We start from the raw sequence: 25,411 nt of genomic DNA, 5'->3' as shown, positions 1-25,411 counted from the left end.
CCACAATGTAACCATCTCTTCAGATCCTTTTTCTCCCTATGCATTCCCCAGGATGGAGTCGCTGACCAGATAAAAGTAACTGGACAGAAGTCTGGCTCATCCATGGGAGAGCCCAGTAGTGGGGGACTGGGGAAAAAAAAAAAAAAAAACACCTAGAAAAAACAAAGCTTCCTTCTAAAACAATTCTGCCACTTACTGGGCTACCAGAGCACCTCTTGGGAGCAGGTACAATGTAGCTGAGAAGGAATGCAGGACGAAGGGGATGCTTACTTCACAACTTCATCGAGGAGAGTCTGAGCACAGAAGGCACTGGGTTTGTTCTAAGTGTTTCAGTACTGGTTTGGTGGTAGTGTGGCATTGCCAGAAAACATACCAACAAAGGTGCAATCTCAGAGCAAGTTTCCTATCAGCCTCCAGCAACATAGGCCTTAGTCATGCGGTGGCACACCATGAAAGTCAGTCAGGTACACAGGCTGGATCACAAATGGCCTCACTTGGCACGGAGCAAGGGATTCAAACCCATATGTGAAATATCCCTAAAGAAAGGGAGGAATGTACTTACTCTAAGCTTGGACCCCAAACAAAAGACCCCATCTGAAAGATAACTTTCTCTTTCATTCTCTTTCTTAAGTTCTAATGAAGACAGAAGAAGCCATTCTAACACATTCTCCTCCTTCAAAGAGAAGTATGGCTATATTAATATTCAAAAGAAGATAATAACCACTACAAAACAATTCACAAGCCCTTGCTGGGGACACAAACAGAACAGCCATCTACAGGGATTACAGACGGTTTAAATCTGAATTAAAACGAAGTGCCATACACTAACCAATACTCAGGTGTCAAAATGAAGTAACTTAACCAGTTAATACAGTGAATAAACCATTAAAATGTTATGAAAAACTATACCTTGAGGGAGAATTTCAATTAAGCCAATATGTTTATCTTACTCGAGGGAAATCTGATGTAAGAACAAGAAGACACCTAGACACCAGTCCAAGAGTATCTGCAACAGAGAAAGACTCAAAGGTATGTCAGATGCCTTGTTCCAGAGAACTCTCAGCCTAATCACCAAACCAGGCTCATCCAACGTGAGTTAAAGAGGTGCTTGTCTCATTCTAGGATATATACTACAATATTCCATGATTGATGTCACTTACCACACTGCACTGAAATTGCCAATCAACTGTTTATTCCTCGATGGCAAAACTACATCTTAATCACCTTTGTTGCCATGGAATTCAACACAGTACATTATCTACTGAGTAAGAAGAGAAGGAACCAACACTGCAGAGGAAGACAAAGCAGGATGAGGACTAAGAGGCTCAGCTTTGGTGATCAGAAGGTCACTGCTGACTCTTAAAAGAGCAGGCCACATGGGATAAGGGCTACAAAGATTAAGGGACTAAAGGCTGTCAGAGGAATATAGAGGTGAGAAACAGGGATCCTTCCCCTTCTTTGGTGCTAAGGGAAATTTAAATCATGCTGTACATTGAAAGAGGGGGAAAGACCGAAGGCCGGCAAGAGACAGGGAATAACTCATGGGGCAAAGGAGAGAATGAATACAATCAAAATCCTGGGAAAGTAATGGGGACACTTTCTAAGACATAAAATTAATAGTTTCTACCACACGACTGGGGGGTTATGGCAAAATATTAAAATGAGAAATCAGAGAAGAGATTCAGAAACTGTGGACATTAGAAGTGGTACCTAGTATGGTAAGTAGCAGGAACTAACAGCAGAAAAGAGAAATGGTGATGAGCAGAGTGAAAAGAAGTTACTGGTATGTCACAAATTGCCCTTAGTAGCAGGAGTGTGGTGTGCCTTACAGTAGTTCTCAGTGTCTACCCAGACATTATGTTTATCCAGAATGGATTATTTCTTAACAAGGCCAGTTTGCCAAGATACTGCGAACAGGTGAGGTGCCCACCTTTGTGTTTCTCCCACTGGCAGCCATTCTCTAAGACTTCGACAAATATGCTCTCAGAATTCTTCTCTAGTGCATGCATCACAATCCAGTATCTACAGCCCAAAACCTCCACATACAAAAGGTGAATTATTTATAATTCATAATATGCAGCATATGTGCCCAACTGTGCATGTCCTCACTTGTTTCTAAGAAAATGAATGTTTGCCTAGAATGGTGAAATAAACGTTCCTCTCCTGTACTGGCCAACCAAAGCAAAATTTCACAAATGAAAAACCTCAAGGCTATTTGGGATCTGATTGTTACCAGGAAATATGGGGTGTCTGCTAAAACCATAGGTATTGTTTCAAAGTGTTGCTGTGTTCTAAATGTCATATATATTCTAAGCAACAACCTAACTCTTCAGTCATCATTCGGCCCTTCTCCACAAAAACCCCTCAACAACAGATGAGCATTTATTATTTCAATTATTTCAAGTGAGTACCCCACGGTCAGGCAACACGGGTGAGGTAGGGAAATACACCTAATTAATTTTCAAAAGGCACACTGTTTCTGAATGAAGTGCATACCAATACTCATTGGTTCAAAAAGCAGTGCAAACGTTTTGGAAGGGGAGGGTAAAGAAAACAAGAAGGGCTGGCCACCAGTATGACACCTCCAAGACCTCTTGTTCTTACAATGAAGGTGCTATCCAATCAGAACTGTCTGGCAGCTCTTGCCATCTGCCCTCTCCTCATTTCTAAGCTAATACACTCTGACTGCATGTGAAAGCATGGGAATGGCCAGTCTCCAGTATTAGAGCGACACACACTTCACTCCTGTGAGGCCATGCCGCCTTCTTCAGATTAGATATTACAAAGTGAGCCTGAAGGAGCGAGGCAGACACCTTTTCACAGCTGTCGCAGGACAGACACACCATGAAGCTAGACTGAGCACATCTTCTAGAGGAGAAATTGTTGTCTATCTTACAAATTAAGAAAACCAAGAAGCAGAAAGATTAAGAAATTTATCTAAGGATTACACTTAAGTGCCTGAGCTGGGATTTTTAACCCAGATCCATCTGGACTCTCCATAGACTCCTCTTATGACAGTAACCACAGATGAGGCTCTCCACCTTTCAAGAGTACAGACCTGTTTTTACATGTGCATGGGGGTGGGGAGGAGGGTAATGTGACTCAGGCACATGGTACGAGGGATGAAAAACCCAGGGTCAACCCAGGCTACAGTTTTGCAGACAACTCCTGACAGTCCCATTACCCTCACCATCCTCACTCTGGTGAGAACTATTGGGTTATCCATAAGAGAAAAGGGCTGGAGGAGTTGAAAAGAATGTTTCCCACTGCCTCTGGAATATTGTCTGTAAGGAATGAACCCTTATGACGATATTTAACACTGCTGATTAGTGAGACATAGTTACTTCCCACAGATTCGCATTGCTCAATGAAGTCTTCGAGTGTCACACAACAAACTACATGGCTTTCAAAGGATCAATTCTCTAATAGGTAGCTGAGAGTCTGGGTTCTCCCCAATTACCTAAGCTGCCCAACTAACAAATCTTAAATAAGCAATTAACAGCCTTCACAATACAGTGGAAAACATTAGATGACAGTGTGTGGCTTATAGCTTTTGGTGCCTAAAGTTCCAATGAAAGCCAATCAACTACTTACCAACAAAAACAACAAACAAAAAGCCCTATTTGACCAGAAGTGCTATGTATGTAGTAAATAGGGGGCCAGGTTTCCTTTATAAGTAAGTATGGCACCAAACAAGTTTTTCGTATCTTTTCAAGACTATATATTTTTATGGGGAAAAAAGCTGTCTTAAAATTATTTTATATATCTATTGTATTTCAATAGTTTACAAATGAAAATCTGCTATGAAATTTCAATGCTTGACCTGTCTTTAAGAAAAATGTATATTTGTATTTAAGCAGCTACTATTTCAGAAAAGAGTCCATAAAAAGTAAAGCAAATTTTTAACTAGAGACATTTTAATTTTTGAAAAGGAAAATTTCCAGAGTTCAAGCATACATAAATAAATGAACACAAGTGAGAGCACAAAACAATGTATCTTATATCTTACAGGATTGTTTTGATGTGTACTGGTGCCACTTTGGGAAAACATAGGCAAACCATGTTTTTTTAGGAAAGGGTATATTTCTCCCATACACCTTTTCCCTTTTTCACTTGTGTATTCGGGGGAACTTGTGACCTTACATTTCTCGTGTACTTCTTTACATGTCAGCTATCACAACAAGCAGAAATGCAAAGCCATGTTCTGTGATTCAGGCAACAAAGATCAAAAGGCATCCCTAAATTTTACGTTCGAATCTCTTCTAAAACTATCATTTGTGCATTCTGCCCTGAATGGAATTCCATCTGCTGTTTCACTTTCAATTAAAATACTCCAAAGGTTCTGAAATCAGATAAACAACTTATCCATTAACGAAAAAAAAAGGTACATTACAACTTACAAAATGTCTTAAAGTCAGCATTCGCTCATTGCCGTTTAGCTCTTTGGACACTATCTTTATATCCTCACAGTCTCTTCCTTGCCTCGGCAATCTGTTAGTTGAAGAACTAGTAAATTCAAAGATTTAACAACTCTGATAAAGCCTTTCCATTTAGATCACCTCTATCAGGAGCACAGGGTTCTTTATGATAGACATCACGGTACTGTAATTAAAAAGAGCCTCTCCATGGGACCTGTTTTCCTGTCCCTACACTCAAAAGGTCATCCTATACATGTGCACTGGGCCAGCTAGGACAGACTTTCTCCCACCAACAATGACTAGACTTTTGTATTACTTACTGATGACCCAAAAAATACCAGCTGGGAGCACTGCAAAGCACTCTGTGCATGGATGGTCATTTCTCAAGAACACATGCTGACTGAAATATTTTAAAAATGAAATGGGAATAATAGTAAATGCTACTTCAGGGGACTGGGTAGGCCACATGTGTCAAAAATGCTTTATAAACTGCACAATTTTTTCTTTGCAAAAGTACTTTGTTGAAGCCACAACGGGGTTATTTAGTAAATCTGATCTTTGAATTAGCCTGCATCCAGTAATACATTCCAAGTTGTAAACAATCAAATTCCAAACACTTTTGTGGAACACATCCTTTTTTAAATTCAGTAATGTCTGAATTTACCTCCAAGGCAATGTAAGTGTTAAGCATCAGAGTTTGTCTATCCCAACAACATTGCCCCCTAAACACAAATGTCCTCTGGTTTTGATGACTAATACAGTAAAGAGGCCCTATGAGAACAACTTGTTTTCTATTCATTTCACCTATCACTCCCAATCCATTCTATTTTTTAAAAAACACCAGACAGCTCAGGAGAAATGCTGGAGTAGAACACTGAGTTAGGGTTCCAGCTCCAATGTCAATGACCTTGAGACCTTAAAAGGAGATTTCAGACTATGTTTTAAATATAGAAAATATATATTTATTAATGAACTTAAAGTGAAAAGGCTACCTTTAGGGCTTTCTCCTCCACCTGTACTTTTTTTAAACGACTACTGCTTTAATTTATCAATTTGAAAATATAAATTAGACAGGCACTAAAAAAAGGAGAGGCTTAACAATCACTCACCCAAGAGAATCAGAATCTCCAGACTATTAGTCTTGGTATTTTTTCAGCTATACCAGGCTAGGCTGAATTTTTTAATATAAGGTTTTAATATCTTAAATTTTCTGTATCTTTTTAAATTTGTTCGGTATTACTAAGCATCACTAATGTGATCAACCAGCCCAATGAAGAACAACAGGTGAGGAAATAAATAAACTGATTTAGAAGTAAATTCCCAGGGAGTTTCTAGGTAAATGCTTTCTTTCCTATTATTTTAAAGAACTGATAATCTTAACAACACTGGACAAATATTCATCTGTTCAGCTATGGGAAGATGAAACCACACAACAGCTCCAACCTAATACTCCCCTGATGCAGGATACGCAAGACCTTGTGGTACTAGTTGTTAGTCCCAGTAACAAAGGTGTCCTTTTAGCTTGCTGTGATTCAGGCCCATGTCAACATTACTCAGACCTAGCTGGCTTTGGTCTAGAAAGATTAGTATGCATGGCCTCCCTCAAATCTGTTCTTGTCACACTATCAGACCATGCTACATCAGGGTAATAAGGAACCTGTATGACCTTGTGACTCTCACTAAAGCCAACCATCATTATAATATGGATAATTAAAAAATGAACTGTCACTTAACTTTTCTAGAATGACTTGGGTGACCTGAAGTGGTCTTAGCTTGCATTGTAGGTTATTCTTTCCCACAAGTATACATTCAAAAAAGTATACATTCAAAGATGTATACTTGTGGGAAAGAGTAACCTAGAATGCAAACTCTGTCCTGGAGACTGTTCAGGAGAATCATTCAGCTCAGTACAAGAAATCTAAAATTTCTCCTCCAATCTGACTTTAATGATCAAATTAAAAACATACAAAAATAAAACCAATCCATCCCCTTTCTCCCACATATCTTTCCTTCTGTCATCTTCACAAACAATAAAGAGGATATGGACTTCCTTTGGACTTTTATCTAGGCCCTGCTACTGAGCTCAGGTAAATTACTCAAAATGGGAATGGGGTCACACCTACTTAAGAGTTAAAGTCAAGATTAAGTGAGGTAAAGTTCACTTAGCTCTTGTCATAGTATATGTACACAGAACACACAGATGTTCAACAAAATAATTTGATAATTCCCTTTATAAATAATAAGGTTTATTTCAAAGCACTACTTTTCCAACTGTAGATGTGTCTACCATCCCTCCTGAGCTACTGGGAGGTAAATGCAAAGATTTATAAATGAAAGAAACTGGCAAGTCTTCCCCCAGGAAATGGTTCTAGAGACATAAAACCTTCACATATGTTAGCATCCTACAGTTAATTATGACATGCAGCAACAACAGTAGCACTAAGGATACTCCTTGCTATAGCTGCCAATTTTTCTGCATATTTCAGAGAGATATGGTTTTGCAGATATTCGTTTAAAACTAAGATGCCTTTAGGAGGCCACAAGGTTTCGATTGCACAATATACATGGCACTACACACCAGATAGAACTTGTTTAGGAACTGGCTCTAACAGAACATAAACATTTTTAACTTAAAAAAACAGTAGAATTTTAAATGCTCTACTCTTGATTCAAAATTGTCATTTTGAACATTCGAATGTTTCTTATGCCCTGAAAACACACTTATTTAAGATAAAATTGAGTACCACCAAGTATAGGCATTATAACTTTTCTGCAACTCAGTAAAAAGAGCTACAAATGGTTTAGATTCTTGAAAATGAAACACCTACTATCTAAGCCAACCTGGCAGCCAACAGATATCTTAAACCCGTGGTTGTTAAAGTGTGGTCCAGAAACTTCCAGGGGTCCTCAAAACCCTTTCAGGAAGGATCTACGAGGCCACTATTGCCATAATAATTTTATTTTCTAAGACATTAATAAACCTTTCACTTTCCAAAGACTACATGACATGTGACACCACTGCTCTGATAGCTAATGAAATGTATGTTCGTATATTTTTGTGTTTTAACCATTTCTCGTGTAGAAGTTTCTATAGATATAAGCCAACATAAGCAAAAATTCCTTGGGGTCCGAAATAATTTTCAAGCGTATCAGGGATCCACTGACCAAAAAGCTTGAGAACTGCTACCCTAGGAACATGCTAAATATTTTATTGTGCAAGTTTGCTTCATCACAGGAAAAGATGAGACTTTTTTCAGAAGGAAACTTCTAAAACAACTCAAGCTTAAATTCTTTCTCAGTAAAACTTCAAAATGGAAACACGAAATGCAACATCACCTCCGATATCAGATTAAGAAAACATTTTGAAAATAAAGTTTTAAACTTACTAAATACCAGAACGACTTCCAAGAAGTAGGCTTTAAGAATTTAAATCATAACTATAGATCTGGCTTCCTTCTATTTCCTCTCACCTGTGGTACCTATTGTGGTCATTCAAATATTTTAAGTAAATGCCCCATAATAAATATACCCTTTAGATCTCCCAAAGCATTTCTCCAAAACCAAGCTCAATGACCAAGATACTACTGAGACCAAATCCTCCGCAAGCAAAAGACACTTGCTGAGGATTTAGTCTGAGTAGTATTTCAGGCTCACTGGCAAACTTGAGGCAGTGTTAGTATCACAGTAGCTGCTGATACTGCAACTACAGGTAGGTGTGGTGGAGAGACACCTTTCTTCAATTGCCCCCTTTAAGAGGAGGAAAAGTCCTTGTAGGCCTCTGATCCCTACTCTGCAGGTCAGCACTTCCTGCTTCGCAAACTCAGTTCAGGTAAAGGAGCAGAGATGTAACATTCCTTGCACCTTCTCATCTCCTCTATTTCACCTTTGACATTCTGGCTTATGTTTCCAAATTTATTAAACAGACTTTTCCTGGTGTCTACTATATGCTGAGGCAGGATGCTGTTTATGTTGGATGTGTTAATTTTCTAAGGAGTTGATAAGATATGACACAATAGACTCCAATGGCCCAGAGCTCAGGTGAAAGTCCTTTGTTTTATGGGGTGCTCCCTGCTGCACAAGATGGATCACAGGACTTATCAGGTGAATAAGTAATTCACCTTCATTTTCTGTATTTATTTTAGAGCCTAGCTCCATGGTCTTGGATGAGTTACATGCTGAACTGGTTAAAAAAAAAAATTAGAGTAAGTGACCTCTCTAAGGTTCCTTTAACTCAAGACACTTGTATTCAATATTTAATAACGATAACAGAGTACTTGTTTCTAAGGCACAGGCAAGTCTGTAGTTTATACTGTAATTCAATTAGTCCCTTTTTTAAAAACAGGAATAAACATTCATTCATGAGGCACACTCCATGAACTATACTGTTGGGTTAGTGACTTTGATATGACTTCTCCTTCTCCCCCAAAAGACACAAAATTACCTTATAAATCAAGTCAATGATTTAAAAGGAATCATAGAAACTACAAATCTCAAAGCAAACCATATCTTCAGATGCAAATAAACCTGATAATGAATCAGGTCTTTCTCCAAGAAACACTACTAAAGCAATCCAATATGCTCTGCAAATTACTTAATAGCTGTCAAAGATCCCATTTAAAATGCATTTAACCATTTTGAAATTACAGCTTATGTCACGAAACTGGACACTTGCAAAAAACACACAAAAGAATTAGTAATTCTTCAAAGAAAAAAAGGCTATTAGATAATTCAAAGAAATCGAAGGTCTCTAACAAATCATTTGCCCTCTTCGGTCTTGTTTTTTCCTCACCTGTAAAATTAAAGAGTTCAACTAAATTACGGTAATCTTTAAGGATTCCTCCAATCTAATCCTTAAAACAAAAATGTGCATACTAGAAAATAATGGTCCTAACAAACAACTAAGTTCATGGTCAAATTATGTTATAATAGGTCTCCTATATCGCTGTCAATCAAAACTTTTTTTTAAAGCCCATCATTAACTAAGGATGTCTAATGCATGGTTTCTTAACCACAGCAATGCTGATATTTTGATTATTTCATAATCCTTGCCGTGGGGATTGTGCTTCTGCATTGTAGAATGTTTAGTGGCATCCCTGGCCTCTACTCAGCAGCACAACTATCCCCAAGTTTTGACAGGCAAAAATCTGTCAAATGTTCCCTGAGAAAAATCCCTGCCAGTTGAGAACCACTGGTCTATACAAGAATGTAAGGGAATAGAAATATTTACAAATATGGGAAGGTAGCCCAGAAAAAAAAAAAAAAAAACACTTCTACTAAAATTTTATCAAAAGGTATCTGCCAAAAACATCTGTAATATGTTTATCATTCTAATTGTAAGGATTTAGGAAGAATAATCCCAAAAATTCTGAATACTCTGATAGTTTTTTAAAAAATAAAGGTCTATACTACATAGCACATAAATTTACCCACCATGAGGTATAACATTTAGATTTATTAAGCATGATGTCGTTAGTTATTCTATATATAGCTAAGCATCACGCTTTCGGTAAGGAACATTATCAGTTCCTTAGATCTAAGAAACTTTATTTTACTGTGGAGTACCTATTCTAGGGGGAAAACCCAAGATAAAGTATAAAGCAAAACCTCTGTGTATAATACCATGAGACCAGTTCAATCAATCACCAACAGATGCTTGAGACTATATGATGATCTCTACACAATTACAACTCTAATGGTTAATATCATCTACACTACAGACATTTCACATTAATCATTTCAGGTCTTTTAGTTCCAGTAAGCGAAAAAAAATTTTGAGAGTCTTATTACTTCAAATAGTTGAATTAGATGTGAATGAAGGTGAAGACTCTGAAACCACCTAAGTGTCAGCTAAGACACTAGCACTGAGTTTGAAAATTCCTTCAACTCAGGATATATATTTTTGTTTTGCTGGAGCAGCAAGGGACAGTGACATAAATTGAAAATGGGAATTCATATATCAATTTAAATGAAGTCTTTTAATTAAATGTTGATATTTGTTACACATGGATGAAACACTTCTCAGAATAACCAGAAAATCATTAGAATTATTTGGATAAGAACAGAAACTTGAGTAAATGAGAAAAATTTAATATCACTGTCAATAGTCACATATGATATCCTAACAGGTCCAAATATGTACCTTATCTTGGTGCCTAGGAAATAAGTCATCAAGAATCAAAATCCACTTTAGCTAAAGAAAACTTCTGTGAAAAAAATCTGATAACCGGTTATTTCTAGATTGTACTCATAATTCTCAAGGACCAAAGGAGGTGGTGCTTAGGTCTTTGCATTAGCAAACATTTCTATATGAAACATTAATTCTGAGCAGCCTCTACCTAGGAGTACTTTTCTTACCTATGCAAAATTCTCAAAAGAACTTTCCTAGCAAATAAGTGTGGTGAAATGTCAAATGAATGTATAATAATGGGTACTGTTAAACATTTTCAGTGTCAAATATTTATGATTGCCAAGTTCAGAACACCTTCCTGGGAATAGTCTGGTATATTCTCTCTCCTCTTCCTCATTCTTCGCATGCCACAAGGACCTCAGAACACTGTCTACCTACCTCATAAAAAAGGTTTCAAATCTGTTCTATTGCTACTTCTACATATTCACTGTCTTTTTTCCATTCTAGTTTAGGACCTACACATCTTCCTCCACAATGTCCTATCTGGTCATTTTTCATTTTCCCTCTAGTTATCTTACAGGACACTACTGACATCAAAGGTCCAAAAAAGAAAGTATAACTGCCTATTTCTCTGCTTAAAACTTCTGCCACCACCTGTGGCTTACAGAAGAAGTAAACTGTAATTCTAGCTTGGTATATGGGGCTCCTCACAATTTAGTTCCAACATTCCTCACCAGCTTGCCTTTTCTCCATTCACCACTATCCCAGGTTGCTTCTCAGTTCTAATTCAAGCCACACAGGACTTCATAAGTTCAGAAAATACTTTTTACCACTTGCTTATCTGCTGATCCCTTAGCTTCTGAAATGTCCTACCCCATATATCACCTGCAAAACCTACACCTACTTTAAAATCAGCTCAAATGCCACTGTTTTCCCAATTTCTCCTGTCAAATAAGTCAGTGTCCAGATTTTCTGGTTTCCCACATCACCCTGACATACTTCTACCACTCCATGTTCTACATGACAATATGACCCTACTTATCTCCCTCCCTACTATATTAGGAACATTTCTGAAGCAGTACTGACCTTTACATTTTATGCAATACTCCCCAAATTCGCTTCAAAATAATTGTTTCCTGACAGCACTGTTAATGCTGGCTGCAAAAATGTATGTCCTCTACATAATATGGTGCAGACAGCAGATGCTCCATCAGCATGTAACATAACACTGCATTATAATGCTGTATTTAACAGTACTCTCTGGGCATCAGAATTGAGGGACTTTGTATCACTCATCTTTTATACTGCCATTCTGGAGCAAAAAGCCTAGGACATAGGAGGTTCTTGATGAATATAAATATCTACCCCAGAGATAAACAGGTGGTGGTTTAAAAGAGGGAAAGAAGAAAATAAACAAAAACTAAAATGCTTCGAGTCTTCAACATACATCATCTCAATATTCTCACAACTTTTTGAAGTTATTGAAAGAATCAAAGCCCAATGGTCCAAAGACAAAAAAAAAAAAAAAAAAAAAAAAGGCTAGAGCAAGTACAGTTTAACCTAAGTTTATGCTGTCCACTAATCCATACTGCCCACCTGATGAACCTTGAGAAGGGAAACAAACTGAATCCAATGAAAATGAGGGAAACAAAGGAGAGTGATATACTATTCAAAAGAGAGACAAAATGTTACCAGGAAAAAAATAGTAATAATATTAAAAGCTGCAGCAAATGAAGGCTGAAAATAGGTCTCTGAATCTGCCAACCAAGGAGGTGTCTCTCATTCCTTCACTAGATTACACCCATTGTCCTTAACCTTTCACCTTTTCTTCTACCTCAAATATCCCAACGACTTTAATATATTCCACATACACAAGTTGGTATTCCACTCCAAATTAATTATCTGCCTTTGGCATCAGAATAACCCCACTGGCAGCCTCAAAACCAGAAAATTAATACTGGTGGAATACTTAACCGGACACTTTCTTTGTTTCTCACAAGTTTTACTACTAATGTTCTTTTTTCTGTTTCAACATTGTATTTAGGCTCCCACATTGCATTCTGTTGTAATCTGTCTCCTATCTCCAATAGCCCCTTAATTTGTTTTTGATGGCCTTGACACTTTTAAAGAGTATGGGTCAGTTATTTCGTAGAAATGTCCTCAATTCGGGTTTGTCTAATTGTTTTCTCATAGAATGAGGTTATACATTTTGACAATATCACAGCAAAGATGTGTGTCTTCCTGGATGCATAATACTGAGGGGTTTATGTTTCTATATCTTATTACTGGTGATGTTAACCATGATCACTTGGCTAAGGTGATATCTATAATGTTTCTCCATTTTAAGGTTACTATCTTTAACTACCTTAGAAATGATATTTTGATACTATATGTACAAACATGCTGTTTCTCCTCAAAATTTTCACCCACTAACTTTAGCATCCACATGTGGATTCTGCAAAAATTGCTATTGTTTGTTTGTTGTGCTTTGGTCTAATGTGACTTTATTTAATTCCCCCTTTCCTTCTACATTTATTAACTGGAATTCTTCTGTAGGTTAAGAGCTGTCTCTTCTCTTCCATCTATTTACTCAATTATTTCAGTATAAATTCATGGGCATTTATTTTATCCTATGGGTTAGGATCCAGTGCTACCATTATTTATTTTTGTTGCTCAAATTGCTCCAGCTTTTGAAGCTGCCACCAGAGCACTTCCCTTCAGGTTGAGTTTGATTAGCCCCCATCCTTTTCTGAGTCCTTAAGAGTTCAGAAGTTTTTAGGAACAAATGTTCTTTAGGCTATTTTACATTCCTAAGCACAGTATTCAAAGAGGACCATTATATGCCAGCTAGGGAAGAAATAAAATACTCTAACTTCTCAGTAGTACAAAGTGGTAAATCCTTACATTCTATCACAATTAGTATTATATTCCAGACAGCATAACCATTAACAAAAGCTGCACAGGGTCTAAGCAAGTGGGAGCTCTGGATCTCATGAGCGTATTTTTTCAGAAAGTACTCTCTAATCTAATGTCTCTACTAACAGAAAACTGCTGTGTTCTAAAGACATATTTGATCCTCAAACATTTTGTGGCCAGAGGTAAAAATGACAGGAGGAATGATGATAGATTCCAGTTAAGTCAGACAAAGTGTTCTCTACAACATAAATATAAAATTATATAATTTCTACCCCCTGCTATTCTGAGGAGGGAATGGGACAAAATTTCAAGCTCTGGAATAATCTGGAGATATTTTGCCCAGGAAAAAGGGTACAAGAGCCAAGGCTGAATGGATGTTCCAAAGTAAGTAGCTTGTGGTGGAGGTAAGTAGCAAAGAAAGCGTTCCTTCTGACTTTACGGAACCCTCTTCGCAGCTCTAAAAGTACTTACTACACACTAGTGGTACCTCCAAAATTACTCCACTTGCTTACAGGTACATGATCACCCGCCATCCAAACAACATAAAAAAGAGGGCTAGAAAGAGTACAGGTGCTGAGGTTTGCTGACTTAGCCACTTTTTGCCTAAGATAAATTTTAATGAGGTACAATTTAGATACAACAAAATGCACAGTGGTTTTAAGAGTATAGTTTAACTTCTGACACATGTATACAGCAGTGTAATCACTATCCCCAATCAAGGTTCCTTTGAGTCCCTTCCCAGATAAGCCCACTCCCAGCTCCTGGAGGCCACCAATTTGTTTTGTCACTATGGATTAATTTGTGTTTCCTTAAGTTTCATATAAATTAAATCATATGGCGTATATTCTTTATTTTGTGTATGACTATTTTCATTGAGTAAAATGTTTCTAAGATTCACCCATGTTGCTATGTCTTTTACTCAGTCTCCTACTGATGGATCATTGGGCTGTTTCCAGTTTTCAGCTATCATGAATAAAGCTGCTTTGAACATTCAAATACAAGTCTGTGTGTGGACATGTTCTCATTTCTCTTGGCGAAAATACCTACAGCCAAGTGTATATTTAACTTTATAACAAACTGTCAAACTCTTTTTCAATGACTGAACGGTTTTACATTTCCTCCAGCAAAGTATGGACATTCCAACTGCTCCATATCCTCAACAACACTTGGCAGGGTCAGTTTTAATTTGAGCCATTCCAGTGGGTGTATAGTAGTATCTCAATGTGGTTTTAAGTTGCAATTCCCCAATGACTAATGATGGTTGAGCCAACTTTCTGCCTAGGATGTACGTACTTTTACACAAGTGTAGTTGATGGCTTACCAGGAACAATATGTTTTTACAGTTATTTGTGTAGATCAACAAGCTTCCAATATGATTACTGCTGAAGCTGGGCAATGGGCAGGAAGACTGCTGTCTTTACTTTTGGGTTTAAATTGTGTTCATTAAAAAAAAAAAAAAAGTTAAAAATAAATAAACCAGAAGTTTGCTGGGTTGCACATCCAGAGAATGTCTTAATTGAGGTACACGGACTCAGAAAGAAAGAAAGTAAAAAGACAACTACTGGCTAATTTAGGCACAGAGTGATGGAATAAAGCCTTTTTGACTCTGAGCTAAATAGCTTTTCAAGAACCTACTATCGACTAACTTTTAAAAATTATCCCTTGACTCAAATGAGGAAGACTGTGTATATTATACATAAAGGTTTGTGAAAATCAGCAGACAGGTGACAATTCAGCTATCATAAAGAGGATAGCTAAAGGGATATGTAGCACTTTGGATGACAATGAAAATCTGAAGGGGGTTCGGTGACTGGAATAACAAATTTGAAATCAGAAAACTGGATTTTACGCAACAGCAATATTTATGGAGATAATCTGCTTGCTATATTTCTTAATGAGTGGAACTGGCCTAGTGAAGAGTGATTGACGGATGTTAAGAAAACAAAATTTTAGCCTTATTTCTTTTATCAATTTGTAAAATGACTTGTAACAAAGAATCGCAGCCTTCAGCCTCAGTTTTCCCAACTGTTATAGAGAATATTTGTCCTATATTCCTCTCAATATGGTTGAGGATAAAATGTTGGAACCAGCCAAATAAACACTCGGAGGACAAAGTATAAAGAGCTATGTTGGCTTTCACATCCACGTATATTAAGTAAATTTAAGTTTTAAAAACTCTGGTTTTAGTAAAAAGAGAAGTATATTTCTCCAGATTTTTACTAATATATGCTCCAGAGGGTTGATGCTATATAAATACTCCAACAAGAAAAAGACAAACTTTAATTGCCATACTACATTCATTGAGCACCACCAGTAATTCATGATCAAATTTTTCAGATAAGAAAATCTGCCTAGTACCAAATAGTTTTTTAAAAATTAGTCTTTAAAATTGTACTTAATATTCTACATGGAAAATAGTTTAGCTTTCCTCTGATTCTTTCGGTTGCTATTATAGTGAGAATCCCTGTGTAGAGCTGCTCCACACCTGTATAGCAAATGTCACTGTTTTCATAGTATTCATCAATAAGAGTGTCCTATAGTTATGCCATTTGTTACCCTTGGAGCTGTCCATTGTTCCTGCTAAGAGCCATCCACATCCATACCTCATTCTGGGAGACTAGAATGCACTTCAAAAAACCATGCGAGAACTGACTATAATTGTTACATATTACAATGCATTTTAATTTGTGACTACCAATTCAGCATCTTCTCGGATTATCTTTTAAAGAAACTTGCTCTTGTAACAGCATTAAATCCATCAATCATAATAATTTAAAACTTCCTCCCACACTCAACTGTTCTAAATAGATAAGCTACAGACATGTTCTCTCAATATGTATGTGCATCCTAAACTTAAAATCTAGTAAGGAAAACTTCGAGAAGACAAAAACACATCAATAATCATGTTCATTCTATAGATATGAAATATTGTATCACAGGAATGAAATATACAGCTAATTGAGACCAAAACCCTTCCATTCAAATAGCAGCTAGGAAATATATTTTTGATTGGTACAGACATGGCTGAAGACATTATCAGACTAACCATTAAAATCTTAATCCCAGAAGAGGTATTTCCTACCCAACAAATGACCCATATTCTCCTGAAAAGAACCAGCAAATTTAATTCCTAATTTCACAAAAGCACAAAACTCCATATAATATTCCTTAATTATCATTTTAACTTACTTGGTGTGAATAACAGAATTAGTGTCATTCAAACTTTTCAGCTACTGAAGAATAAGATGAGCCCCTTGCTGATTAGACTTTGGCAAAAATGAACTATCCCATAAAGAAAAAATATGAACATGTTTTAAAATAGAAAAGTGATAAGGAGAGCAAGTGGTTTATTGTGGGAGGAGGTACAGCATACGATTTCCCCACTAATTTTCTGAGTGGTGAGTGGCTATCCCACAGTCCAATATCCACAGGCTGCAATGACTACTCTGGACAAGGGAGCTGACAACCAGTCTCTCATGAAGCACCTAAGCTCCTGAAAAGCCCATCTGTGGATCAACAGGATCTTGCATGAAACCCCAATTCTGTCTGTGGCATAGCTGTACTTGTGAGAAAGGAAATCCACAGTGCTAGGGGATGGCGGGTAGGGGAGGTGGAGTGATAACTGGATGACCAGAAGCTAATTGCTCACTTCTGTTCCTTATCAGGGAGGATGAGGATTCAAATCTATACACATTTAAGGGTCTAATAAATGCAAAAGTGACATCATACTAGACGTAATAAACTGAAAAGAAAATAAGAGAGACCATGAGGTCAGCAGGACAAATACCAAAAAATTACAGAGTATATTAGTTTCATGCAAAGGGGAAAATAGATCCAATTGGTGTGATGAAAAAAAAAAATTCTGAGGAAGAGGTTCCAAGTGGACTATAAGGAATAAATAAGATTTTCAAACTTTCATAATGTAACTTTACAGAAACCTAAAACAGTTACCAAGTAGTGTTTGGTGGCAAGGTGCAAATACAAGTTTCTGGTAGAAATAAATATAAGAAACATATCTCATAGTATCACCTTTAAGGTTTACAATAGAGTTAAAACACTAAAAACCTAAAAGTCCTACATTAAATCTGCATAACTGTTTTTACCCAGTGATTCAACAATTGATCACACAATATTCTCTGGTTTTGCTTGTTTTCCCTGCTTACAGTCACTGAATTTCAAGATTTCAATTTTCTTTCTACGTTGTGTGTTCCACCTTTCTCACCATCGAACTAAAGCATGAGGCCTAGTGCTTTTTCTTTTGAGGTGAGATGGGGTGAAATTCTTTGTTACCCTAAAAGAAGTTATGGTTGATTTTTTTTTTCTAGTAATAAAAGTTAGCTCCAAAACGTGCTTAAGTGCCTATGATATTAATAACCAAAAGGGTAATGAGTTTAGACATTTCACACATCACAATTCCTAGGGTAATCTTACTGCAGCTGCACAGTTAACAAATGCCATCCAGGAATGGTAATACTGGTATCTCTTGCTTTTTGAAAATTTGTATTATGTCACTTAACTTTTACGAAAGACCTACATTAGTACCTGTTACTTAGTAATAGTAATGTTTAAAAAATCCAAAAGACAATTTCACTTTTATAAAGAAAGTGAAAACTGCATTCAGCGTATGTTTTACAGCAGCCCTTACAGAGGCAGCGCATATACCCTGAGAGTGGCCCCGTCAAACCCCTTCCCTGGAAACTACACCCAGCATCAAGCTACCAGAGTCCTGAACTGTATTTATAAGCATCTGTGCTTTATCGCCATTTATTGTGTGCATCATTAGCAAGATGTGTCCTAAGGTATCATGAAGTCTAAGAGAGCTTGTAAAGGTGTACACTTGGCATAAAACTGGACGCAGTTAAGTGTTTTGATCATGGTGTATGAAATAAAGACACTGTGTGTCTTCTGTTGAATTTACATATATCCACTATGCATACTATTAACATGCAGAAAGAATCTTCCAAACTGCCGAAGTTACTATTGGTTCTGCTAGTAGCAACGTGCTCTCTCTTTGATTTCCAGGCATCCAGTAATGGATTAAATGGATTGTTGCCTGACTGGGTTGATGGGTGTACAAAGTGTGTTCCGTTATCTTATACTTAAGGAGAAATCCGTCTTTTTAGTGTGACTACACTGTAAAATATTTCTACTTTACACGGGCTGTGTATTTATCATATTGTTCCTGCATTTACTATATGTGAGTGTTATTTTAGGTTATGTTACTTGGTATGATTTGGTAGATTACTTTTGAGTCTGGGGTCCCTCAAAAATTTTTCTAAATAAGCTAATGGTGATTGCTTCTTTGTTTTATGCCATTTCAAATTATGGAAGGTTTCATAAAAGCATTCTACTTTCAGATAGCAGGAGAAAACTATACAGAGATAGGTAAATACCTGTAGAAGTTGTTTGATACTTTCTCCCCTTTGCTTAGTTTCAAAGCAATTTTTTTTCATAATATCGAAAAATTTCCTTTATTTTACAGATGAGTAAACAAGCTTAGAGAAAAAAAGCAATTTCTACAAGAATCTGGGTTTAATTTGCCTCCACATAGCAGCAACCAGGTAAGTGGCTAAACAAGACTCCTAAAATTTTTTCCCAGTTCAACAGAAGGGCCAGTGCAAAAGAAAAAGGAAACTCTTATTCCTCTACTCCAAGCTCTCCAACTGTTCTCTTAATCTTTCTAAGTGTCAAACGGAAAATTTTATCTTCCATTTTCTAACATCAAGTAAAATGTCAACAATGTTAATATGTATCACCATTTTAGAAAGGTTAAAATATGGGAAACTGATGTACCAGAAAAGGCAAAACAGGGTATTTGATTTATTCCTATGGATCACTTAACACTTGCCCAGAAGAGTTTTCACTGCAAAAGATGAAGTGCTTAAAAATAAAACTGAATTAATTTTAAAATATTCTGGCATTCTAGTTTTGAAGTCAGATTTGATGCTCTCCCCGCTCCCACCCCAATCCAAAATAGTTAACTTTCACTAATACTCATCCTAAAGCTTCAGGCAGGCGGATGACATTACCACATGTCTACCAATTGCCTTAAAAAATAAAAAATTTAAAAGTGATCCACGAAAAGTAGTTTCCTTAAAACACTCTGCATTTTGTTCTGTTTTGGGACTCAAGGAGAAAAAGGAAGCAAAAACATGGATTAGTGGTAGGAATTATGGAACAGGTACAGTAATAAATTTTCCCAGAAAAATACTAGACTTGTGTGTCCATGGGGCATATTTATTCACTGTGCGTAGTGCTGACTGAGGAAATAAAGATAAAGAACACTATCTGTATCTGAAGTAAATTGTTCAGTAATTCTAAACATGCTGGGTGGTATCTTTCTTAGAAGCTTTTGTGAATGATAGAAACTATTGACCTACTCAGAAAAAAGTACACACTCGAGTAAATGTCTGCATGTAATTTCAGAAGATCTGTAGATCCCAATGATTATGACTGGTTCAGCAAATACCAGTTTATATAAAAACAAACAAGAACAACGGAGATGATAGGCTGTTTCCATCTGTGAGTTGCAGAATCTCAGGATATTACTGTTATTCTTCTCTTACTAACTATGACAACTTAAATTTAGCATTTAAGTTGGATCCTGCCTTGAACAACATCCAAAATCTTAGCTAAATTAAAATGATTGAAAGTGGTCACAAATGCTGTCAAACCTTTTTTTCCTATAGATATAGTTACTTAAATTACTTTCATGAAGGTGCAATATCCATGTCCAAGAATCATTCCATCTCTCCCTCTCCAACTCAGTCCCATCACTGCCTTTTCTCTCAAAGGAGTTAATGTAGTTTCTAATTTTTAACTGGCTTATCCCATTCTTAAATTGAGTTTTAGCTTGTATACCTAATTTCCCTAATGAAATTTTAAGTATTTTGTGATCGAAAACAGTTTTACTATCTTGAACATTAAGACTACCAATGTCTAGTATTATAGGATTGAGGGATGCTGTGTTACTTTTCTCCTGTGACACCTTGAACAAGAGCTGTCTTCAAAATCTACACTTTGAAGTCTTCCCAGAATGGAGATGTTCTGTAATATGTTCCCATATGAGGGCCTAAGTCTTTATATAAAGATTTGTTCAATCTCCTTCATAGATAAATCTAATGGGCCCAATGTGAAAATATGAATATTAAGAGTCTGGTGATACCTCAAGCAGGTCCCTGAGTTAATAAGGCAGACTAAAATAGGATGAGGCTTGCGTAAGATGAGTTCACAGGGTTGTGTAGCAAAGCTACCCATACATAACTTATACATGTATATACGTACAAATATATGTGTATGTATAATGAAATAATCCTAGCTCAGGGCAAAGGAAGATCCCTAATGCAGAGATATGGCCTTTCTTAGAGGCCTCCAAATGAGATCTCAACCTGCCTGATAAGAGTGAAGTCTACCTTTTCCCACCAATCAGCTTTCCTTCCAGAAATCACCAGTGTCACCCTACCTCAACCTCATCCCAGACATAGCACATTACATACCTTTCCAGACAGACAGGTACACATACATGCCTGCCCAAATCCCTCAAGCAACTCCACACAAACGTACACATCCCTCAAGTACACATGCTCTTCAAACACACACCTTAAATACTAACAAAATACACACAGAAATACCATCCAAATAAACTAGTACTGCTAATGCCATCCAAAAGAGACACACTCATATACTTTCCTTCTGTCACTTATCTAGGAAAACTGTCAACACCTAAATATGTTATATGTAACCCAATCATGTCCTTTAAAAATACAAACACAGACTCCATTCATTCCCTGCTAAGCCCATACAACTCCCTGTTCTGACCACGATCACCACTGAAATAGATGGTGCTGGTTTTAAAAATCTGTCTAAATTCTTTGTGACTTTTCCCTTAAAAAAATAAACAAAAATAAAAACAAAACAACTAGGGAGTCAATTTTCTTCTTCTCAACTGTGGGCTGCACTTAATGACATGCATCTAACAAACAAAATATTACTTATGTGATTTCTGAGTTGAAATATAAAGGTGTTGTGGTTTCCTCTCTTGCTTTCTCTTGGACCACTGGGGCAAGCCAGCAGTTAGTCATGTTATGAGGACATTTACAAAGCCCTAAGGAGAGGTTCATTTGGTGAGCGACTAAGACCTTCTGCTTTGCCTGCCAACACCCAGCAAAGAACTAAGGTTTTCAGCAAATCATTTAGGTTACCTTGAAAGCAGATCCTCCAGCCCCAGTCAAGCCTTCAGGTGACTGCAACCCCACCCAACATCTTGCTACAACCTCATTGGAGACCCTGAGCCCAAACTATTTCTAAATTCTTAACTCTTAAAAAAAGCTGTGAGAATCAGATAAAGGTGGTCAAAAAGTACAAACTTCCAGTTATAAAATTAATTAATGGGGATGTAACAAAATATGATGAACAGAGTTAACTGCTGAATGTTGCTAAGAGTAAATCCTAAAAGTTCTCATCACAAGGGGCAAAAAAATTTGGGGAGGTAACTATATGAGGTGATAAATGTTAACTAAACTTACTGTGGTAATCGCTTCACAATATATGTTCACTATGCTGTACACCTTAAACATATACAGTGTCAATTATATATCAATGAAACTGAGAAAAATACTGAGAGAGAACAAAAGGTAATTATTTAAGTTGCCATTATGGGGGATAATTTGTCACACAGCAATACATAACTCATAACACACATTTCTCAAACATACAATTTCTTAAAAATAAAATATAGAAAAACATCTAGAAAATAGGGCACATGTTCCAGGTTATGACACATCTACTATTTTCTACAAAACATCCTGATCATATCTATTCTAAAGGGAATAATGGTTAATTTGAGGAAGCCAGAAGTGAAGCTTAATTAATATAACCCAGCTCTGACTTCATAGCCAACTCTTCAGACATTCAATCAAATATTGTCAATAATATTTATTATTCCTTTAAACCAGGACTCAGCAAACTTTTTCTGTAAAAGGCCAGATAGTAACCATTTCAGCTTTGTAAGCCAAGAGGCAAAATCAAGATTGTATAGACACTTACATAACAAATATTTAAAAACATAAAAACCATTCTGAGCTTCAAGCCCCTAAAAATACAGATAGCAGCCCACAGTTTGCAGACTAGACTCCCAAACTACGAAAAGTATACAGTCTCTAATTTTATATCTAAATCTTATAACTAAAGCAAATCTAAAGCTTTCAGTGTCTGTATTTCAAAGGACTTCCCCACAGGTTGCATATTACACAAATCTTAACAGCAACAAAACTTACAAGTAGAATAGCTGCTTTTCCCATTAGAGCAAGGCTAGCCATTTCAAAGTTAACACTATCTCAACACCAGAGTTCTAAGCCAGCCACACATTCCTGTCAAACTGAAAGAAATGCACATTTGTTTCAGTCAGAATATTTGGGGCAAGATGGTGATAGTGGTATTGTTCCAGCAATTAAGGGGTCTGAGTAGCAAACATGATATACTGGTTACCCAATACAGCAAGGAATCACACAATTCACCTTCGACTATTGCCTTGGCTTTAAAATTCCACAAGTTATAGATTTCCTCATTTATTTAAGTGTGTGCAGCTCTGTAAACTCATTTGGAACAACAGAAGCTTGGAATGAAGTTAATCATTAAAATAGCCCTCCTAACAATAGAAGACCTCTAATGCCTAGTCCTTACACTCTTAACGAGCTGCTCAACCTTTACCCAGTCATTTGTTTTCTATGGGATTTAGAGTCCATATGATGGAGCAAAATTATATCTGAATCCTTTGAATGGAAAAAATTCATGACTGGTACATATTTAAAACAAATATGAAGAAGCCTAAAATAATTTAATTCTGTCTACTTAACTGACATTAGGTAGTAGGTAAGCAGTGCTCTTATACTAGAAAAGACGCAAGAAAATAATAAATTAAGGTCTAGAAAATACTCCATTTGCTTACGTTCTCATATTAGGAAAATCCTCTTTTCTAAGAAGTCAGTGAAATATTTAGACTCATTTGATTTGCTTTATGACAGTTATTTTGTGTCTGTCCCTGAAATTATAGACTCATTAATCTTCTCAGAATTATTTCCCCCCCAATAAAAGCTTCTGTTAAATGTTATCTTTTTAGGTGAAAACATCACTCTAAGTTCTTAAAATCATTCCAGTGGCCTAATCAATGACCCTGAAAACCCCCACAGGAAAAAATAACAGGATCAAGCTACATTTGCTGCAAATGGATAGCTGGATACTCCCTACACAATTATATATAGTTTTGCACTCACCTGGGTACATGGCCGCCTGTTTAGTGGCTGAGTGCATTTAGGTAAGACCTCATTACCTTATGTTTAGCATCTGGTGACAAGTAAGGATCTACTCTGAATCCAGGTATAAATTGAGATACTGTTTTTTAAGTCTTCAATATTGTAGACGTACTAAGCTTAATGTTGTGAATGTACACACTTATGAAAAATTCTTTAAAAACTGAAAAGTATTAAGTACCTTAGGAAAAGTCAATGTTCTAAGATAATTTATATTTTCTTAAATTTATTTAATAAATGTAGTGCTGTGCCATAGCTAATCATTTCCTCATCAATAAATATTACTTTATGTTACTTTAATTGGTGTTGAAGAGAGAAATAAAAAAGGTCTAAATGTTTCAAAGTAAGGAGTGGATATGAAGCTCGTATTTAAATGGACTGATTTGGTACTTTAAAAAATCTAACTATTATTCTCTCCACTGTGTTCCACAAAGGGTGAGGCAGCAGTTTGCAAAATTTTTAATGGCAGATTAAATATATATTAAAAAATCAATGCTAATGAAAAACAAATGCAGAAAATTAAGACTAGGGAAAAAGAATATACAGCATTATTGCTATAATTAATTGAACTTCAAATTTTGGCTTAGTTTCCCAGAACTTCTGGGTACTTTTGAAAACCACTAGGGTAACAGCCTCTATTTTGAGCTACTTGATCCTTAAAGAAAAGAGTTTAGGGGCAAGTGGACAAAGTATTCTAATTTTCCTTTAATATAAGTTTTGGGGCTAAGGGGGAGGCAGATCCACCTTTTAGATGAAGGCCTAGACACTAGAAACCAGATGCTGAGGTAGATGCTGAGGCATGACAACAAGTAAGGGACTTAAAACAGGCCATCCACCCCCTTATGCGGTGAACAGTAGAGCCAGATGTAGGCAAAGTTTCATTTTTTTTTTTTGGAGAGCCCAACTCAGCTTAAGTACAAGCACTAAACTGAACCCTTAAAGTTTGACATGTGACAGGCCACATAAGGTGATCTTCACCTGGAAAATTTTCACAAGAGGTGCCCACCAGGATTACAGAAAGGTCTTAAGGATGCTATGCTTTCCTGTGAGCTTAACCATTAAATAGATTGAGGCTTCCCACAAGGTCAAGTCATTAGCAAAGAACACTGATAAATCCCTGTACATTTTATCCCCTGGACAATTCAAAACGGGAGTAATTAATGAAGAAAAAAAATCGAAGCATGGTTATCTTTTTTTCCTTGTTTTAGGTTATTAGGGTGTCTTCTTTTCAGCTGTGAGAAAAGTCCAGACAAAAAATAGTAGGTAACCATGTTTGCTTGGTTCTTCCACTTCTATTTAGTCCAATTTCTTCCATTTTACAGATGACAAATATGAAATGCAGATGCTTCATGATTTGCTAAAGGCTTTACTGTTAGTGTCTTCTAACTCCTAGGTACAATGGGCTTACTTTTTTTTTTTTTAATTGCATAACACACTGCCTTCTTTATAAAATTCACATAAATATCCTAAAAGTTATATTCCTAGATATGTGAAAATATATTCCTAAGTATTAGAAATTTGTCCTAAGACTCATCTGCTATTAATAAGCATCAAAGAATTAATGACCGGTTGGTTTCCTTGCCAATTCTGAATTTAAAAAGGTATGGATTATTTTCATCTCATAAAAAAATAGCCACCCAGAA

The 25,411-nt window shown here is 36.5% G+C and overlaps 1 protein-coding gene across 1 annotated transcript in view; it reads right to left on the bottom strand.

Annotated features, from left to right (window-relative positions):
* The window catches only part of LOC107509182 (RING1 and YY1 binding protein), a 70,144-nt gene that overhangs the window by 5,646 nt on the left and 39,087 nt on the right, over positions 1-25,411 (bottom strand). The gene's annotated exons all lie outside the window — the stretch shown is intronic.

The sequence above is a fragment of the Rousettus aegyptiacus genome, unplaced genomic scaffold (assembly GCF_014176215.1).
Source record: "Rousettus aegyptiacus isolate mRouAeg1 unplaced genomic scaffold, mRouAeg1.p scaffold_m13_p_4, whole genome shotgun sequence".
Lineage (NCBI taxonomy): Eukaryota > Metazoa > Chordata > Mammalia > Chiroptera > Pteropodidae > Rousettus > Rousettus aegyptiacus.
This window is presented reverse-complemented; position numbering and strand designations above follow the sequence as displayed.